At 44.4% G+C, this 17,525-nt stretch overlaps 1 long non-coding RNA gene across 1 annotated transcript in view; it reads left to right on the top strand.

Moving 5' to 3' along the window:
* Positions 1 to 3,238: 3,238 nt before the first annotated feature.
* The window catches only part of LOC126527713 (uncharacterized), a 30,784-nt gene continuing 16,497 nt past the window's right edge, over positions 3,239 to 17,525 (top strand). The window contains exons 1-3 of the long non-coding RNA XR_007598822.3: positions 3,239 to 3,860; positions 4,447 to 4,512; positions 10,162 to 10,257. This is a non-coding gene — a long non-coding RNA (uncharacterized lncRNA). The remainder of the gene's footprint in view (positions 3,861 to 4,446; positions 4,513 to 10,161; positions 10,258 to 17,525) is intronic.

Below are 17,525 nucleotides of genomic sequence, written 5' to 3'. Positions count from 1 at the left end.
CGATGAGATAAAAGAGGTTTATGGGGAGGACACGCCATCATATGATGTAGTGAAGAACTGGCATCGTCAATTCAAATGTAGTCGAACTTCGGTGGAAACGGCTTCGATTGCAGGGTGACCCCACTCCGCTATCGATTCCTCTGTTGGTTCTTGAAGCACAGGTGGGCGAGTGATGTGCTTCTTCAGCGCGTTGAAGGTAGGCGTCGGCTTTGAGGCTGTCTTCGTCGATGACGTCCATCAGCATAGTGTCGAGCATCGCTAGCCGGGATTCTTCTCTATACCAGCTTGAACGGCATTACTTTCGTCGTCTCTTGCACTGCCGTGTTGTAATCAAAGCTTGCGTACGCAACCATGGCACCCCACGTCTCTTGCTCGACGTGGATGTAAATTTAAACTGCTAACATGTCGTAGAGGGTCTTGTGTTGGCGTTCCGTATGGCAATTCGTCTGCAAGGGATAAGCGGTGGTCAAGCGGTGGCTTGTCTGGCTACATTACAGGATGGCTTGAGTAAACTTTTGTGTAAAAGCCATTCATCGTCCAGTGATGCGGACTCTTGTGGTACGATGTGGTAGCACGATGTTCTCGACGAAAAATTTTGCCACTTCGGCCACACTAATTTTGAGCAGGGCTTTCGTTTCGGCGTAGCTGCTAAGCTAGTGTGTGGTTACGACGATGCACTAATTGCACTATGTTGAAGTCCCGCAAAGGGCTACAATACGTCTTTCCCGATCTGCTGGAAAGGTCGGCAAGCAGGTTCAATCCGCTACAGTAACCCTGCTGGCCTTTTCGGTGCTGTCTTGCGTAGCTGAGACTCTTGGCAGGTCTGGACGCAGTGAGCGACGTCCGCGGTGACACGCGGCCAATAATACTTATCTTGTATTCTCGATAGCGTACGGGAGAATCCGAGGTGCCCAGAATTGAGGTCGGGTTGCGTACAGGGCGTGCATAACTTCTCGCCGCAGTACTGATGGTACAACAAGAAGGTAGTTGGTCCGGACTGCTGAAAAGATCGTCCTCAATATGACATCTTCTAGGGCATGTCATGATCTGGACAAGATAGGCTGAGAAATCCCATCGCATCACATTTTTTTCTTCTTTATGGTTGCACACTGACTATTGTGCTTCGCTGTAGAAGTCTGTGAAGCGTCCCCATGACTAACAATTTCAGAGAAGTACTAAGAAGAAAAATCGCATGTTCTGTTACACCAGTCTTCTACCCTCCCCGCCCCCTATCACGAACATTAATATGTCTTCTGTCTACTTCCCCTACAACAAATATCGCTTGTAAGGATGACTTGGCAACGTAGCAGCTTGGCACAGCAAGTAATATAATCACTGTCCTGATCAGAGAACAATGCAGTGCAAGATATGATTAATTGCTTTGAAGCCGTTCATGCCTTGCAATACACTTACATAATTTTAAAAAGCAACTGGTCACAGAGAAGACATACGCGACAAAAATGTAAAGTTCGGCGTTTCAATGCGTTAGAGGCGTGTAGTGTCAAATTCAGTTTTGTAACGCCACACAACAACGACATCAATCGGTTTCCCAAAGAACAACTTCAGTGGCTAAACTTGGCGTAAGATCTCTAGCAGGGTGAACCCTGCGTCAAGGGGATAGAAATAGTAAGCTCAGTTAAAAGAAAAGTGCCTCCATTCGAAGGACTTATAATAGGGGAAAGCTACCCTCGCCCCCCCCCCCCCCCCCCCCCCCAGATGGAAAAGTGGAAGTAGCGTAGTTTAGGAACAGTTAATGGTGAAAAAATGGAAACATGTTACTAATGTCGCCCAACAGAAGATACAAGATTTACGCCATCATGTTATTTAGCGCTCTTGACATGCTTCAGTACGAGTAACAAATTCGGTCAGCTAAGCTAAGTAAAAGCACATCATATATAAAGAATCTGACGCATTAATTTTCGCCAACCTACAATTCATAAAGCAAAAGAAAGGGGTAAGGCGTGCAAACACGTACACAAGAGAAGAGGACAACACGAACGCGGTTCGTGTTGTGCACTTCTCTTTTGTCCGTGTCTACACGCCTTACCACCCTTCTTTGCATTATGAATCCTCACCAACTAGCTCAGCTTTCTGTCGCTCTAAGCCTCGTTTCTAGTACTCTGAGCCCCTTTCCGTGTTCCCCTACTTATCTGCACATTCCGGCTTCTTTAGCTTCCTCAATTGCGATATCTACAAATTCATAGCTTGCCGCCAGGTACAGCGCAGGCTCGTGTAAGTCGTGACTGACAATATATATTTCCACCGGTTGTATGCCCGATCACTGCGTGATTAAATAGGCGCCTCTAATTTTTGCTTTCAGCAGCCGCGAGCATGAGTGAACCCGTTGGTACATTAATAAGTATAAACGGCGCTTGAATATTTTCACAAGTCTACTTTCCTACGAACAAGTTTCACGACGCTGCAGTTCCTTGAACTATGCTTCGCATTCCTAGTCTTAGAAGTGAAAAAAAAAATAATATTAGCTCCTTGATGCAATGAACCAATTTGACATAAAAACATAGATATAGGGCACTGTAAGGTAAAGCTATTCCAAAATTTTCTATTCAAATTCTGCAATCAGCATTCTATAATTGGTCAAATACTTTTTTAGACCAGCCCCACTTCGCCAGTGTGTCACGCGACGTCACGAAAACCGCGCTAGCTCCCCACCTGATATGACGTGTACACACTGATTACGCATGATTGGAAAGAACAAAATAAAAATAGTTATTTCTAATTCGACGCCTTGTCGTCATTAGCCCTAGACATTGGTCAAAAGATTTCAGGTGGCAGCCACTTCACCTGCATGCCACGCGACTTCACAAAGCCGCGAAAACTCACCACGTGAAAGGGAGGTCTACGCGTTAAAGATGCATTACTATGCCGAACAAAACTGGAATTTCTTCCGAATAGCCGCAGGCTGCCGCGTTCTGAAAGGAATAAAAGGAGGCTGCCGCCGATCGCTAAGGCACTAGCTACTCGCACCTGCCGGAGAGCGTGGGTTTATTTGCATACAATAAAGCTTTTTGCGTGGCCATGCAATGTTTTCGAGCACTTTCGGCATGTTTATGGTCTCGCTATGCCAACTCTTCCTTGCTGAGTATCCGTTTTAGTGGCATTATTAACTTTCCCTTGCATGCACCCGGAATTTTCGACCAGCCACCGCAAACTGAGGGAAAGTAGACTAATCACAGACGCCGGCACCACCCTCTTCATCAGGTTATCAAGTTTCAGTGCTTGGGCCCATCGAATCCCTCTCCTTTTGAGCGTGCTACTCGTCTCTTGTCAGCCTGTTAGATAAGACAAGCCGCTCAGTGTAGGCAATGTTATTCGTATTTAAAGGAAACAAAAGGGACTTCCTATGTACGAGGAGAGCGTTTGATAGGCCTGTTCAGACAACCCTGCGGATCACCGCCCGATGCTTGCGTCGCCGGTTGCGCAAATTTGACGTCAGGAGATTGGGATAAAAACATATTGGAATAGTTTTGCGTTATAAGGCGCCTATTCTGGTCCCATCCTAACCTTGATGTATATACGCAGACCATCTTCTGATGCTACCGACAGCGCTTTGCTAGCGGCATTCTTCCCTATTGTGGTTTTCACGCTACATGCGCTGCCGATCCATTTTTGCACTTGATAGTGAGTCCTTTGCTGCCAGCTGTGCTTTTCTCAAGACAATGTGTCCCGTTTCTGCTGCTCTTGTAACCCCGTTAGTTTCGGCCAAATCCACTCCACGTTCATTTCATTCCCTGCTGAACAACATATTCAACGTCATGGCAAAATTAATTTTATTGAAGTAATTTCGACATTAAAGCTTTAAAGGGTTTAAAATATTTGAGCCTCATTCGTTAATAATAAAGGTAAGTGTCTTCGCATTTTTCTTAGAAATACTGATATTTTCTGTTGCTTTTTTACTCTCATGGGCAACGTGCGAAGTGTAGCTGATCGCTGGCACCCTTTACATAAAGGTGCACAAACTACTGCTAGAAGGATTCAAATTAGTGTTCATTCTGCATTGCTCACTTTGGATACCGAGGCGCTAAGCTTTCATTTATTTGTAAATATTCGCGCTATGCTGCCTTTGTATCCTCTCGTATAGGGTTGTAGCAGAATGTGTCATGAAATTTTGTACTTTTATTTGTGAGCAGAAGCTCACCCGTGTTTCTTGTCCTGACGTTTACTACAACGGGGTCATCTATATAGCCATTTTTAGAGCTCCTTCTTTAATGCTACGTAAATAGAACAACAGGCTCTGTAATGCTATAGATACAATTTTTGTGCCTATATTTTTAACCTCCACACGAGAACAACCGGGCTAAGGTTACACAATGAACTGTTCTAGAACGTGGGGTGAAATAGTGTTGTGTAAATCTCAATGCATCTAATCACACTGTTGCTTTATGATTCTTGAGCGCATTTCCTCTGTTTATTATTATGTTTTTGCAGCCATGCTGGTGAATTATCTCCTTGTGTGTTTCCTGGCATTTGTGGATGCAAACATGAGAAACAGAAGTAAGTACGTGATATCTTATGATTAAAAGTCAAGCGACATTAAAAAGGTTCTGTGACATGAAGTATAAGTTGTACGACAGATAGTTATATGGTCCTGCAGACGCCTTGCTCCAAGATTCCAGGAAAAAGCTTCTTCGCATCTGTGCTATCTGACAGCTTGTTTTGTTTAGTTCCTCCCCTGTGCCTTGACATAAATTGTAGCCACCAGCTGGCTGTCGCTGTCCCCTCTTCGGTCCCTAATTTATGGTGGTGCAAGTGCCAGAAACAACATGCCCTGCATTTTGTACGTCCTCCCATCTCCCCTTGCAAGTCTGGCCAGCTGATTTCATTTTGGTCTACGGATAGTACAGAAACTGTAGTGCGTGTAGAATTTACTCGATGATAACTTGACAGCACAAAGCCGCAGGGCTTTGTGTTTCATTTTTAATACCACCTAACTCGATGCGTTTTCCACACGTCTGCAAGCACGTCGTTCGGCACATGCACATGGTCCTGCAAATAAAGACTGTTTGTTCCCTTATATAGCAGTAATAGTGCTAAGATTGAGAAAAGAGTTTTCCTGTGATATTTTTTTTTACCTGAATTGGGTAGCCGGTCACCGATATCTTTTACAATGATTAATGTTGGCAGTAGTAGAAGACGAAACGGGTGCGATTCAGCCGCTCTTCTGTGATGACATGAGATGATGCAAGAATTACTGTTCGCCCAGGCTGCTCATTGTAATATGTCAATGGCGGTGAGCAGATGGGAGCTGTTACGTAAGGGAGTGTGGTCATAATTTGTTTCTTTGTAACGCCTAGCCGCCGTGTAGGTTATGAATGTGCTGCGATGTTGACCGCCAGTTCGTGAGCTTGTTGAGCCGTTTTACCACAGTGTCTCGATTATGAACCAGTTTTCTAAACAAGTCTTTTCGCAGTACCACAATCTCATCACGAAGACTAGACTCTTCATTGCTATTTTCGAACTATTTAGTTGTTCACTCCTTTGCTATTCTGATAGGTCTGCGATGCCAATGTCGTCAAGTTGCAAAAACTTCTGCAGTGTAATTCGCACTTTCTCCACAGTCTCAAAGACGATCATAAGAATTGTGTCTACTACGAAAGCGTATATAGCGCTGAACAGATTTTGAATGTTTAACCGAAGGCTCCGTTTGCAGCCGCAAATTTATCTTGGACTCCATAATGTCAGATTTACCCTGACAGAAACGTCCTAACATGATCACCTGGAATCGGCAGCCCTGTTCAGCGAAGCGCTGGGATGTCTGGACGCAAAAGTCAGTCACCGATCAGTGCCGAAACGTTTACTACGAGATATTGAAGAGTTTAGTGGCGTGTGAAAGACATGCCAACGGCGTCGAATACTGTCTCCTTTGGTGCGCGTTGATTACAAATCTGAAGTTCCAGTACTCAGAAAGTTTAGATCAACTTGGTTGCCATAAAAAATTTGTTGAAATACATTCTTCTCCATTAAAACCCTTCAATTTGCTCTGTCGGAAATCACTTATATAATTCCGGATTTCTGACTCTCTACGTCTATGAATGTAGAAATGTGGCCCAGTATGTCGTCCACACAGACTCAAGTTCGGGAGACTAACAAATCCACTTTCTTGTTTCTTTTCATCTGGCAGCACGTACGTTAGACTCAGTCCCTATTTTTGTTTTTCTCATTTCTGGGATCTTTTTAATCGGGGTTACAGGTTGTAAAGTCACATCCTTTGTGACAATCGGAGCAATTAATTTTCCTTTTACATTGCTTTGAGTGGGGCCCGTGCAGTGTGCAGAAAAGACAGCGTCCCTTGCACCCCTTCTTCGCTGTAGTTTCCTTCAGAGGTTGGAAAGTGGCGCATTCCTCTATCTCCTGTTATGGTGACTCGCAGAAATAACTCCCTTTAAAACGCTGTAGCGCTCACAGTGCGGACCTGTTGGCACCTCCCTAAATTTTATAGACCGATTTGTCCTGTTTCTCGGCTGTCCTTCCTATGATGAATATGAAATTGTGGAAGTTGGCGTTCCATCTTGAACTGCATCACTTACGACAGAGACAAGCAAAAGAACATAGCACATGTGCTGACCACCAACGGAATTCATAGCACAGAAAAAAATCTTCATACAAACGACTCATAGTATCGCAAAGAAAAACGTTCCCTCTTCACTGACCGCTTTGTAAGCACTACGATTCTCCCTCCAGCTGAACTGTATTTTAGTTACCTGAGATTGTCTGCATGTGAAATACGTTTACCATATTTAGGGATAAAGCTCCTATATAACCACACGCACCATCGCAATATAAGAGGCATCACCAACGGCTACAGCGGTTAATTCAAGTATGGTTTCTTTTGTAGCCAATGCAATCTTTCTGCGTCGCTGGACTAGAATATATGGAGCAGAAGCACCTCCTCAGCCGTTCAGCTTTCCAGATATTTTCAGGTTTCCTAGATTTCAGTTCTCCTAAACTCGACGTTTTTTACTAAGCCTTCGCCCCAATGCTCATATGGCATGGTCGAAGCATGGTTCCCTTCCCTTACAAGCCTTTAGTTGCAGCAACGGTTGATGTATTCGGCAGAGATCTCAAGCTACAAGATATTTCTGACTTGGATAGTTGTTTCTTTTTGTGTAGTGATTATATATAGCACTCGTTAAGTGCTTGCCATGTTCTAAATTCACCAGTCGACGCCTTCAGCCATTGCTTTGGTATCAAAATACCTTCTGAGTTGCTCGCCGTTGTGGTTCTCGTCATAGAAGTCACTATTATTGGTTGAAGGTGAAAGACAGCGTAACTCACTTTATCGCCATACAGTACAGCTAAGGCGTAGTCCTCGAAGGCGTCCTCTTGCAAATGTTCTTCAAATTCATCGCTGACAGTTGTTTGGCAGCTTATTTGCGAATATCCCGTCTGGTTTTCCAGAGAATGTCAACCGACTTTGCCCCTCCCCCCACTCAGATCATTTCCTCCTTAGCGTAGAGCACCCCAAGCGTTACCGCCCATGGGACTAGGAAGAAGCGAACGCCCTTCCATTTCCATACCAGTTGAAAGCATGGAGCCTTCGTCAATTGTTCGCGACGTTCTTGAAGTCACCGTAGGAGTGGCTACCGTCCTAGATATCAGTGTTCTCCATTGTCAAGTCCGCACAGACAGAGGAAAAGGCAGCCCTGGCGGTTGCCCCCAGCTAAGCATATGTTTAGAAACTGCTCGCTAGGGCCTGTTTCGTGATCGACCTTGATGAACAGAATAAGGAAGCTCTCTGCGAGAAGATCACTTTCTTTTCCATTTTTCGAAGTGCACGCGCTCCTTCTTACACTCCGCATAATCACTCGACCTCGTTTTAAGAGAGTCGGATTAGTCGGGACATTTTGGAAGAAGTTTAATTGAAGTCGTAAAGGTTACGTTTTTTAACCCCACCTGGATGGTCGCGAATGTTCTACACACGACTTTACATAGCATATTTTGAGACACTGTCGGCACTGCAGAAGCATGGACACCTATTGTCGGCGAAGATGTCTCACGTACTAATACTTTTACACAAGCTAGTAAAGCCGGAGAAGGAAATACTGTGCTGTAGCCCGTAGGCACTGCGAACAGTGAATATCGAGTACGCCTGCACCGATGCTCTAAAAAATGACCTTTGTATTAAAACGCTATTTCAAGGCCCACATTAGAAATCAAACTAGTTGTTTACTCATTTACATAAGTAAAAAATCTAATAACTGGAAATATGTTTATTGTTCAAGTAATCCTCAACATCGCTACTTTATATTGTTGCAATCATTTGCATATACCGGAAGCTCTGTGGAGGATGCATGCTCATTTCATCAATGTGTCCAGAGGCCACACTTGCGAATTATTCTTTTAGGAATCTACGGTTTACAGAGCCCAAGTTCTGTTGCACCAAACAGAAAACATAAGAAATTACCAAGGATGGTTGCTCAATTGCATTCCATTATGTCAGCTCACTCGACGTCTAGCCTATCTTCCCTCTTTCATTAGGCAATGCATAGCCATGGTGCACTGGCCGTCGGAATTGATGACATGGATCTCTTCCGAGGTTTCGCAATCCAGTCGTCCTAAGAGCAGCAATGTAGTAGATGAACCTTTGCCAGGCGTCCGTGGTAGCGCCCTCTTCCTCATTTCTTCCGATAGTGCCGTCAAACAATGGGCCGAAACAAATAGCAAACAACAAAAGCGAGAACCACAAGAGACAGCTGAACACCGGCTACTTCTACATCTCTCCCACCAATGCATCGAGCACCTGGAGTGCGGAAGCATAAAATTTCCAACTGCTCTATTTGCGTGTCATGTTGAGATACCTCATGAACTGCAATGTGTGCTTGCCCCATGATCTTTATGAATGCTTTGATGGCCCTACCTGAGCGAGCGTGTTTACGACTGTCTCTCGGTAGTCGCGAGCACGCGAATTATATTGCAGGCCGCGGCCATTGTATAGGCCAAGAAGACAAGGGGAGGGCGGAGGGGTACATACAAAAGCTATTATGTAGTTACATTAAGGCACACGATAAAGATCTGTAGGTTATAAAAATTATTAGCTTACTGCCACGGCATCTTTTCAAGCCCGTTTTCTGCGTGTGCGTGATATACTCCTGAATGAATTAAAATAGAAAAATCTTCTCGGCGGACAGACGTGAGATGCTTAGGCATGCGCAATGATTCTTGCAGTACTGCTCGTATGCCAGAATAATACAAATGTTGATCTAGGTGTGCACAGCTACTATGCTCTTTTTTACTTCGGCGGAGCTCTTCGTTCAACTGAAACAGCTAGAAAGCTTGAACGCCAACACCGAACGCTCCATATTTATTTATAATGTCCACAAATAAACAATAAATCCACAGTTTCGCCGGAAAGCGAAATATCCATTGCGATAACAAATTAGTAGACAGCTATACGAAGTAAGGATAGTAGTTTTATCGGCCGTATATACTTGTAGACATTCGCTTACTAAGTTAACAAGCATGGTGTCACGCGCGCACACGCAAGCATGAGCACATCCCACTCGATGACCACGCACACTCGCTGTCAAAAACGGTAGAGTGAAAAAGCGCGGCCACAGCAGCGAGAGAATTGACATTCGTGCTGCTTTTCACTGGCGGTGACAAAGACGGCGGAAAAACAATGCGCCTGGAGTGTCCATATAGTTACTATCTGAATAAAACAAAATTCGGACGTTGTAGGGTGCTAAGGGCTTGAGCGGACGTGGAGGGAAATAATAGTGACGCGGGACAAGTGTGCGGTGAAATTAGATTTACTACGGAAAATTGGTGAGGACTTACTTCATTTCATAGACACTTGGAAGTTTCTAAGAACATTTACGAGAGAAATACGTGGCGCACTAAGTACAAACACTGGAATAACAGAGTTTCTACATTGTAAAACATGTTTCCGAAGTTTTGTTACCTTAGGGTGAATTAAGGAGCAAAGATAAATGGTTTCCATGGTTGTCTAAATATTTCCCGGTGGTGAAAAATTGTTAAGAGAAAAAAAAAGGAGAGTGGCGGCTGAGGGAAGAGCACAGTAATGGTTGTAATAGTTTGGTACAAAAGTAGACTTAATTTTTATGGCGGCATATGAATGTTGTACTTTATTCTCACATTTTTGCTTCTATGTTTATTCTAAGGCTCTTTTACTTTCTTCCGTAGATTTCACACCATGCGAACAACGGATAAATCAGTGCCCTCGAGGCAGCATACCCAACTGCCTGGTTAAAGACAGGGTGAACGAACATTTCGTATGCTGTAAGCATCTGCAACGCATTTACAACTTCTTACGCGCATCGCAGTCGTGCGAATTCTGCCGGATTTAGTGCGTGGAAAAAATTTTCTATTTTATTATGTAGGTTAACCGCCACTGTTGCCTCTTTAGGGAGCTTCAAGGGATTGAAAACGCCCTAATACAACATTTTAATCTCACTTCATTTCTAAAGAAATTACGGGGTGATCATTTTTAGGATTGCTAGAATTTAAACAGATATGTATCCGTGGCAGATAGCATAATTCTGGTCCTTGAATTGGAATATTCAAGGAGACGGATTTTATCTGCGTGATGAAGGCACCCAATGAACTGCTTGTGAACAATTCACTAATTAACTTCTTAAATAATATTTGACGGCACTGATTGACATTTAAGAATTCTAGTCGCTGAGTATGCAAGCCATATCAAATTGAAACAAAGTTTGAATGTGGGGTTCACAGTGTGCGCCACCAAACTCGCGATAAAAGTGCACTGCTGACCCACTTCATTAATAAAAGACTCTTTCATGCATTGAAGCACAACCGTATAAAGTGCTCATGTATTGTGTCGCACACATTTGGAATGAATATCTCTAAACTGGTGGTATCCTGAGAACTTAACATAGGTGCATACGGTTTGCAGACTCACCGGCTACCCGCCGTGGTTGCTCAGTGGCTATGGTGTTAGGCTGCTGAGCACGAGGTCGCGGGATCGAGTCCCGGCCATGGCAGCCGCATCTCATGGGGGCGAAATGCGAAAACACCCGTGTACTTAGATTTAGGTGCACGTTAAAGATCCCCAGGTGGTCGAAATTTCCGGAGTCCTCCACTACGGTGTGCCTCATAATCAGAAAGTGGTTTTGGCACGTAAAACCCCATAATTTAATTTTAAAAAAAGACTCACGGGCTAAAATTCGAAAATCGCAACATGTTCTATAGATTAATCAAAAAGATATTTTGTTAATGTTTGGTAATTATTTGAATATGTGTTTAACTTTCTCGTGCAACTAATATCCACCTCATCGAAAATTTTAGCTCAAGTACTCTCAGTTATGCTATCTGTAAAGTAAATATTCTCTAAAACCTAAAAATGACCACCCAGTACATAATTGTGTTTCATTGAGCAGAGTTAGAGCGAACTTGTGAACTTCGGAGATGGAATTGGTATCGTCATGCATGTGGGTATGCCATGGAAACTCAAAAGTGAGTGCGCATGCAAAATGACTCAACCACACCGGCAACATATGGCTTTGCAAACGTAAAAGGTTTAATCAACAGTCATTGCTTTTCGTTTCCTAAGGTAAAAACATTACCTATTTTAGTTTATGTTTAGAACAAATAGCGTGTAGCATTTTGTAGATAGAAGCTATTCAACAAATTTATTTCCAGAAGAATAACTCATGAGTGCGCCAATATCTATCATGTGACTGGTTCAGGAGAGAGTTGCGGAGTGATAACTCCAGTGTTAGAGTGATTCCGGAATCACTCCTCATATTTAAACACCCAGAACTGTATAGGATTGGAATTACGCCAGATATCTAGCAGATGGAGTGGAAATGAAATGGGAGCACGAGATTTCAGAATGGAGTTGGAATGGAATATGCGCATAGTCCGGGAGCGGATATTGCTGATGCTAATTGCTATGTTGCGCATTGCTGAATTGCTGATGCAGGCTAAAAGCGCTCATGTCGCAAACGAGTGCACCCTGCCCGATTTCACGGTGACTTAAAAGTGCGCCACATTTTTTCCCGCAGACTGCCGAGAATTCAGAAGGCGCAATAGCAGGCAGTCTGAGAGGGGCGCTAGAAGATCTCCTCTGCTAAAGTTCCACTAAATATGACACAACAACAAAAGGCAGCACACTTCTGTGACTTCTTCATCTCTGAGCTCATTTACTGTGATAGCACCAATCTCCATGAAGACTACCATCATAACTTTACTTGCCTGCTTTTAACCGCAGGGCTGTTCTAAGTCGAGCATTCGCAGCCCGGCGTCCTGTGTCGAGCAAGGTGGCAAGTTAATGGCACAAACACTATGGGGGACAGGCCGTAGGAGGGATAGGAAAGGGGTATAAGAGCAGGTGTTTCGCCGGCGCGCACCCTTTCGCCCGATGAATTCCGTTCGACGCAAGTGGCAGCGGGACCTCGTGCGAGAGCAGTAATGCAGACGTCGCGCAAATCCCGAGCTTCGAGAGCGAGCAGCGCAAGCAAAGCGCAAACGGAGAGAAGCCGCTACCGCCGACGATCGAGAACGGGAAGCGCAAGCCAAACGCCGGTGGAGGGAAGCCAATCCCCACTTTCAAGTGAAGGCAACCCAAGCGAATCGTCAGCAGAGACAATCTAACCCCCTACTTCGAGAGTAGGAGGCTGAAAAGAGACGTCGATGCAGAGAGATGCCTCCCACGGAGGGTGCCAATGGACGGTTCACGAGAGAATTCCTCGACCGTGAGTGCAGCCACAGCTTCAAAGTGTGTGGCACACTGTGGTTTGATCACAACCTCACGAAACTGAAGAGTGTGCGCAATTCGGAACCGATGCTCAAATATCACTAAACGATGACGAGACAAAAGACTTTCATGAAAATGGCGCTTAACGCGAGTTAAAACTTGAGAACACGATCACCAGCTTCACTATTTTGACAACTTTCACTCTGTGGAACTGGGTTTACTGTTTTCCTCAAATAATCGCGCTCATCCACTACGCGGGGTAAGGTAAGCGGATTTTACCCTTTTCTTTCATCGAATGATTACTCATTAGAGAGATTTCAGGCAACGCCTCCCTAAAATAATAAGAGGCCATAAAACATGAAAAAATACTACGGAATATTTTTTCTTACGTTATTAAGACTTCAAAATATGCTGGTGTTTTTTGTTACTAGACATGCTAGCGTATGTAGTAAACGATTACAGAGTAAGCATTTCACCTACTGCAATTGGAGGAATGAAAAAGACAAGCTCAGCATCTGCAGGAGTTGGAACGGTCCAACAGTCACAATTCTGAGGAGCAATAAGAAGTGGAATAACGTGGAACTTCCCTCTCTGGATTGGAGTGGCATTGGTATTTAGGGCACTGCTCTGACCGTCTGGTTCTTTGATGATGCAAGTATATGCAAGAGAGTACATAATTCTCGTTAGACACCTTTTGTACGATTACACGACGCAGATTAGGGGGCATAAATAAACAAAATAAAAGCGCAGGCTGCTAATACGTGCAACTAGGAAGTTCCTAAGTCTCCAACGTTCACCGGTAAATTAAGCGCTTTTCTCAAAAACAGTGCGTACTATTGTGCGCTAAATGTCAACACCCTTAATGAAACACGTACACGGAAGTAACAGGCAATTTGAACACGTATTAGAAAAATTTTTAAAGCTATCTGTGAGCTGACCGTGGTGTCATCTTAGTTTAACTCTTACATGAAGCCTGCTCATTCTGCAGTCCGCTAATACCGCAAAGCGATATTCACATCATAGCAATGTCACGTATCATCAGGCACAGTCTAATATCCAGGATTACTTAGCTGCTATACAGTTGAATTCCTCAGAGCTCTGCGCACAACTTAGAGTGGATACCATTGAGCAGAACAAACACATTGTGGTGACATTGAAATTGTTAGCCATTTAAAGACTTGAATTGAACTCGGCGACTCCAAACCGTAACAAGCACATATGAATGCGAGTGCAAGATGCAAGCTTGCTAAGTGCTAGGCGAGTTGGTACATAAACTTGGAACAGAAACCAGCAAAGGAAACGCCGGATTGCACAGAAAAAATAATGGACTAACAACTGTTCTGAAAAAGTTGTTCAGAATTCGTCCTGCATATTTCTTGTTTCTTGTGTATGCTATTCTTTTGCTGGTATTCGTCTTAATTAAAAAGTGCAAAATGCTACATGCCAACATAAAGGAGAACGAGATGTGTTGCTAACTTCAGGTAGACTTATTATTTCTCATGTAACATAATGTGCCAATCATTTGAAAAGCTACCGACGTCCCGTTATGCCCTGTACAACTACATATAGCCGCGTCCCCGCTGCCAATGCGGAGCGAATTCCTGTGATTCTAGAAAAATAAATGTGTTTCTTTCCCTACCTATAACGTCTCTCTTTCTGTGATGACACCGGGCCACCGCAGAAAGCACTGGAGACTAAAGCTTCACCCACAGCAGTTGAGGCAATGCATTGCTCCAACTTTGACGTAACAAGTGAGCGCGCATGGCAACCAGAACATCGTATTTTGCTGGCCGGATTGAGAAGTTCAGTGGAAGCTGCGTTTCGTAGACTTCTAGGTATGAGTGCCTCTAATTTTATTTCGAAGCTAACGACTTCACGGACACAGTTAAGAAGCATGCCCATTTTTGGACCTTGTATTGAACGCAGACGTATGAAACCGTTTGTGCGCTTTTGCAACCTTTCATGCTGGACAAAGGTCAGCTAAGCCAACATCGTGAGCGTGTTGCCACAGCACTTTGTACGACGGTAGTCCGAAGTCTACCGCCGTGCCATGTCCCAACGACGGAATCAACTGGCTGGCGCAAACGTGAGGGAATATGGTGCCACTCTTAGGAAGCTGTCTGCTAGCTGCAGCTTTAGAATTTTGCCTGCTGCGCACTCAGCGCCGACGCTGCCATCGGCGGGAGCAGCCGCCGCTGCGCCGGTGACATCACGTAAGGCAGGTGCACATGCTCCAGGGAGGAATGCGACTGTGCTGCCGTTGGAGGTAGTGCGACGCGATTGCATCGTATGAGGCATCAGATAAAAATTTTACTTTCGCTAGAGTTTATGACTTCACTGTTCAAACAGAAGGTGGAATAAGACAGCAACAAAAATCCTATTGGGAGCAACCAGAAGTAAAAAAGAAACAGTCATCGCGGGGCAATTGGGATATTAGAAACCGAAGGCAAACGTGGGACAACGTTATTGGAGATGTGGTGAAACCAGTGTTCAATATTGTGCAAGTACGCAACTGCCACATGTCACTCTTGCTGAAAACGGTCTCAGATCAAGCAACTGCACATTTAAAAATAAAATAAAGCGTTAAATAAAACGCGTCAAAGGAACAATAATGTGGGAAGTTCACAGTCAGCAACAATCATATGAACTTGGTCAGAAAGTTCCCACGGCATGACATTCACACGCAGTGCTCAGTGAGTTATTCACTCCAAAAATGGTACAAACAATGAATGTACAAGGTGAAGCTACCGCATTCGATGTTGACTCAGGATACGCGTGCACAATGATCAGCAACAAGACGTTAAGCACTGTATGGCCGAACAATCCTCCTAGACTGCGCCAGAATGACACGCACCTATACAGCTGGTAGGGTTGAGTGCCCCAAGTCATTTGGGACAGGGAAGATGAATGTCACACACAAGCACAGACGCTGCCGACTTCCACGTCTAGTATTCCAAGGTTCTTGCTGCAGTTTGCTTGACCACAATAATATCAACTGTCTGGAAACTCTTACTGATGGTATCAGTCAGGCCGCTGAGAACTTGGACACTTCAGGGAGTCTATAAAGGTACCAGTCCATGTTTGTTAAGTACTCCAGTGAATCTTCTGTAGACCAATGGAGTCAAGCCAAAGTTTATGAAGGCAACGCCTGTTCCTCTTGCGCTTCATTTGGTTGTTCAACCACGAAATTGATAGTTTTCAAAAACCAGGCATGCTGGAAAGAGCACCACATCCCTGAATGGATTCTTCGATATTTTAGTACTCAAAACCTTCTTTGTTTTGGTACTCGAGAAAGACGGTGATCTACGCCTATACAGTGACTACCACTGAAATTTTAATTAGGCTACGAAGAAAGCTGATTACCGTTTTCCAACAGCACAGGAAGCTTCAGTTTGCCTGTGAGGCGGCGTGAAGCTGAGTGCCTTAATCTGGAGCAAGCGTATCAATAACTGTGGGTGACAGAGCAGCTACATCGGAAGTGCTTATAGTCAATATAGTAAAAGCACTATAAATAATTAAAACGCTTCTATTTGGTGTGGCTGCAAGTCCAACCATGTGCCAATGTTCGCACAGACAAGGCTCAGTTGTCTATGCGGTGTGTGTGCTTATCTAGAGGACAGTCTCATCAGTGGAGTCACAGAAGCGCAGCATTGATACGAACTGGCTTCAGCCTGTAGTCGTGTAGTGACTTCTCAGGGCCAATTTTCAACTAAAGAAATCCAAGTGTCACTTCTTCATCCCCGATGGTCAACTTCTGGGACGAAACATCGATGCCAAAGAAATACATACAACAGATGAGTACATCCGCGCTATTGTCAACGTTCCTGCACCGATAAACAAGCATACTCTGCAGCCATTGTTCAACATGGTGGCCTTTCATGACCGTTTTACAGAAGAAAAATCCTTGGGCACATGCATCCTCTAGGAGTTGGTTTAAAAAGGTGCTTCATGGAACTGTGATGAGCCACACCAAAAGGCCTTTGAGTATCTCAAGGCGCTCCTCTTTAAACTAGGAGGAGCTGCTTTTACTATGAAGGTCAGCCAACTCGCCCTGCTTTACACTCTGTTGCTGCTCTTACAAGAACTGTCTAGGCACGCTACGATCAGAACATGGAACTTTTGATTTCCTGCGATGGGTCACCTTACGGCATTCGCACTGTTCTGGCAGTTAGTTACAGTTTAGAATGGGAAGCACCAACAGAGCGGCCTTCACGCATGCTGGGGCCAGCAGAGCAAAACTATGCTTAACTACACCGGGAAAGACTTGGAGTAGCGCTTGCGGCCATCTACTTCCCCAATTGCAGCGCCTGCCACAAGGTGCCCTTTGTGACTGATCGTCCACCCTTGCTAGATATTATGGGACGAAGCAAGCTTGCGTCACAGGTTTCCTCTCCCCACATGACACGGTGGTGTTTGAAATTAGCAGCTTATCACAATGATCTGTAGAACCGAATCGTAAAGTTGCACAAAAACGCAAACGCCTTCAGCAAATTGCTACTTGCCAAATTCATTGACAAACCTTATGCATTCGGAGGCTTTCTCATTTTCGAGGTCCTACCATGCCCTCTTCTTGCAGCAGTAGTTGCTTCTTTAACAAAAGAAGACGCTATTCTCACCAAATATTACACGCTGTATATGATGTCACTGTACAGAAGCAAACCGAAGAAAGAATAATACCTTACCACCGAAGGGGGAAGAGGAAGAAGCCGAGTAGTACGGTCGTGCCCATATCGGCTCCTGCTTTCTTCGATATTTTCGGTGAGCAATTGATCTCAATCTCGATGATTTCTGCACCAGCGGATGCATAAGGAAAAGAGGAACCCACGGA

Source organism: Dermacentor andersoni, chromosome 4 (genome assembly GCF_023375885.2).
Source record: "Dermacentor andersoni chromosome 4, qqDerAnde1_hic_scaffold, whole genome shotgun sequence".
In the NCBI taxonomy this organism is placed as follows: domain Eukaryota; kingdom Metazoa; phylum Arthropoda; class Arachnida; order Ixodida; family Ixodidae; genus Dermacentor; species Dermacentor andersoni.
This window is presented reverse-complemented; position numbering and strand designations above follow the sequence as displayed.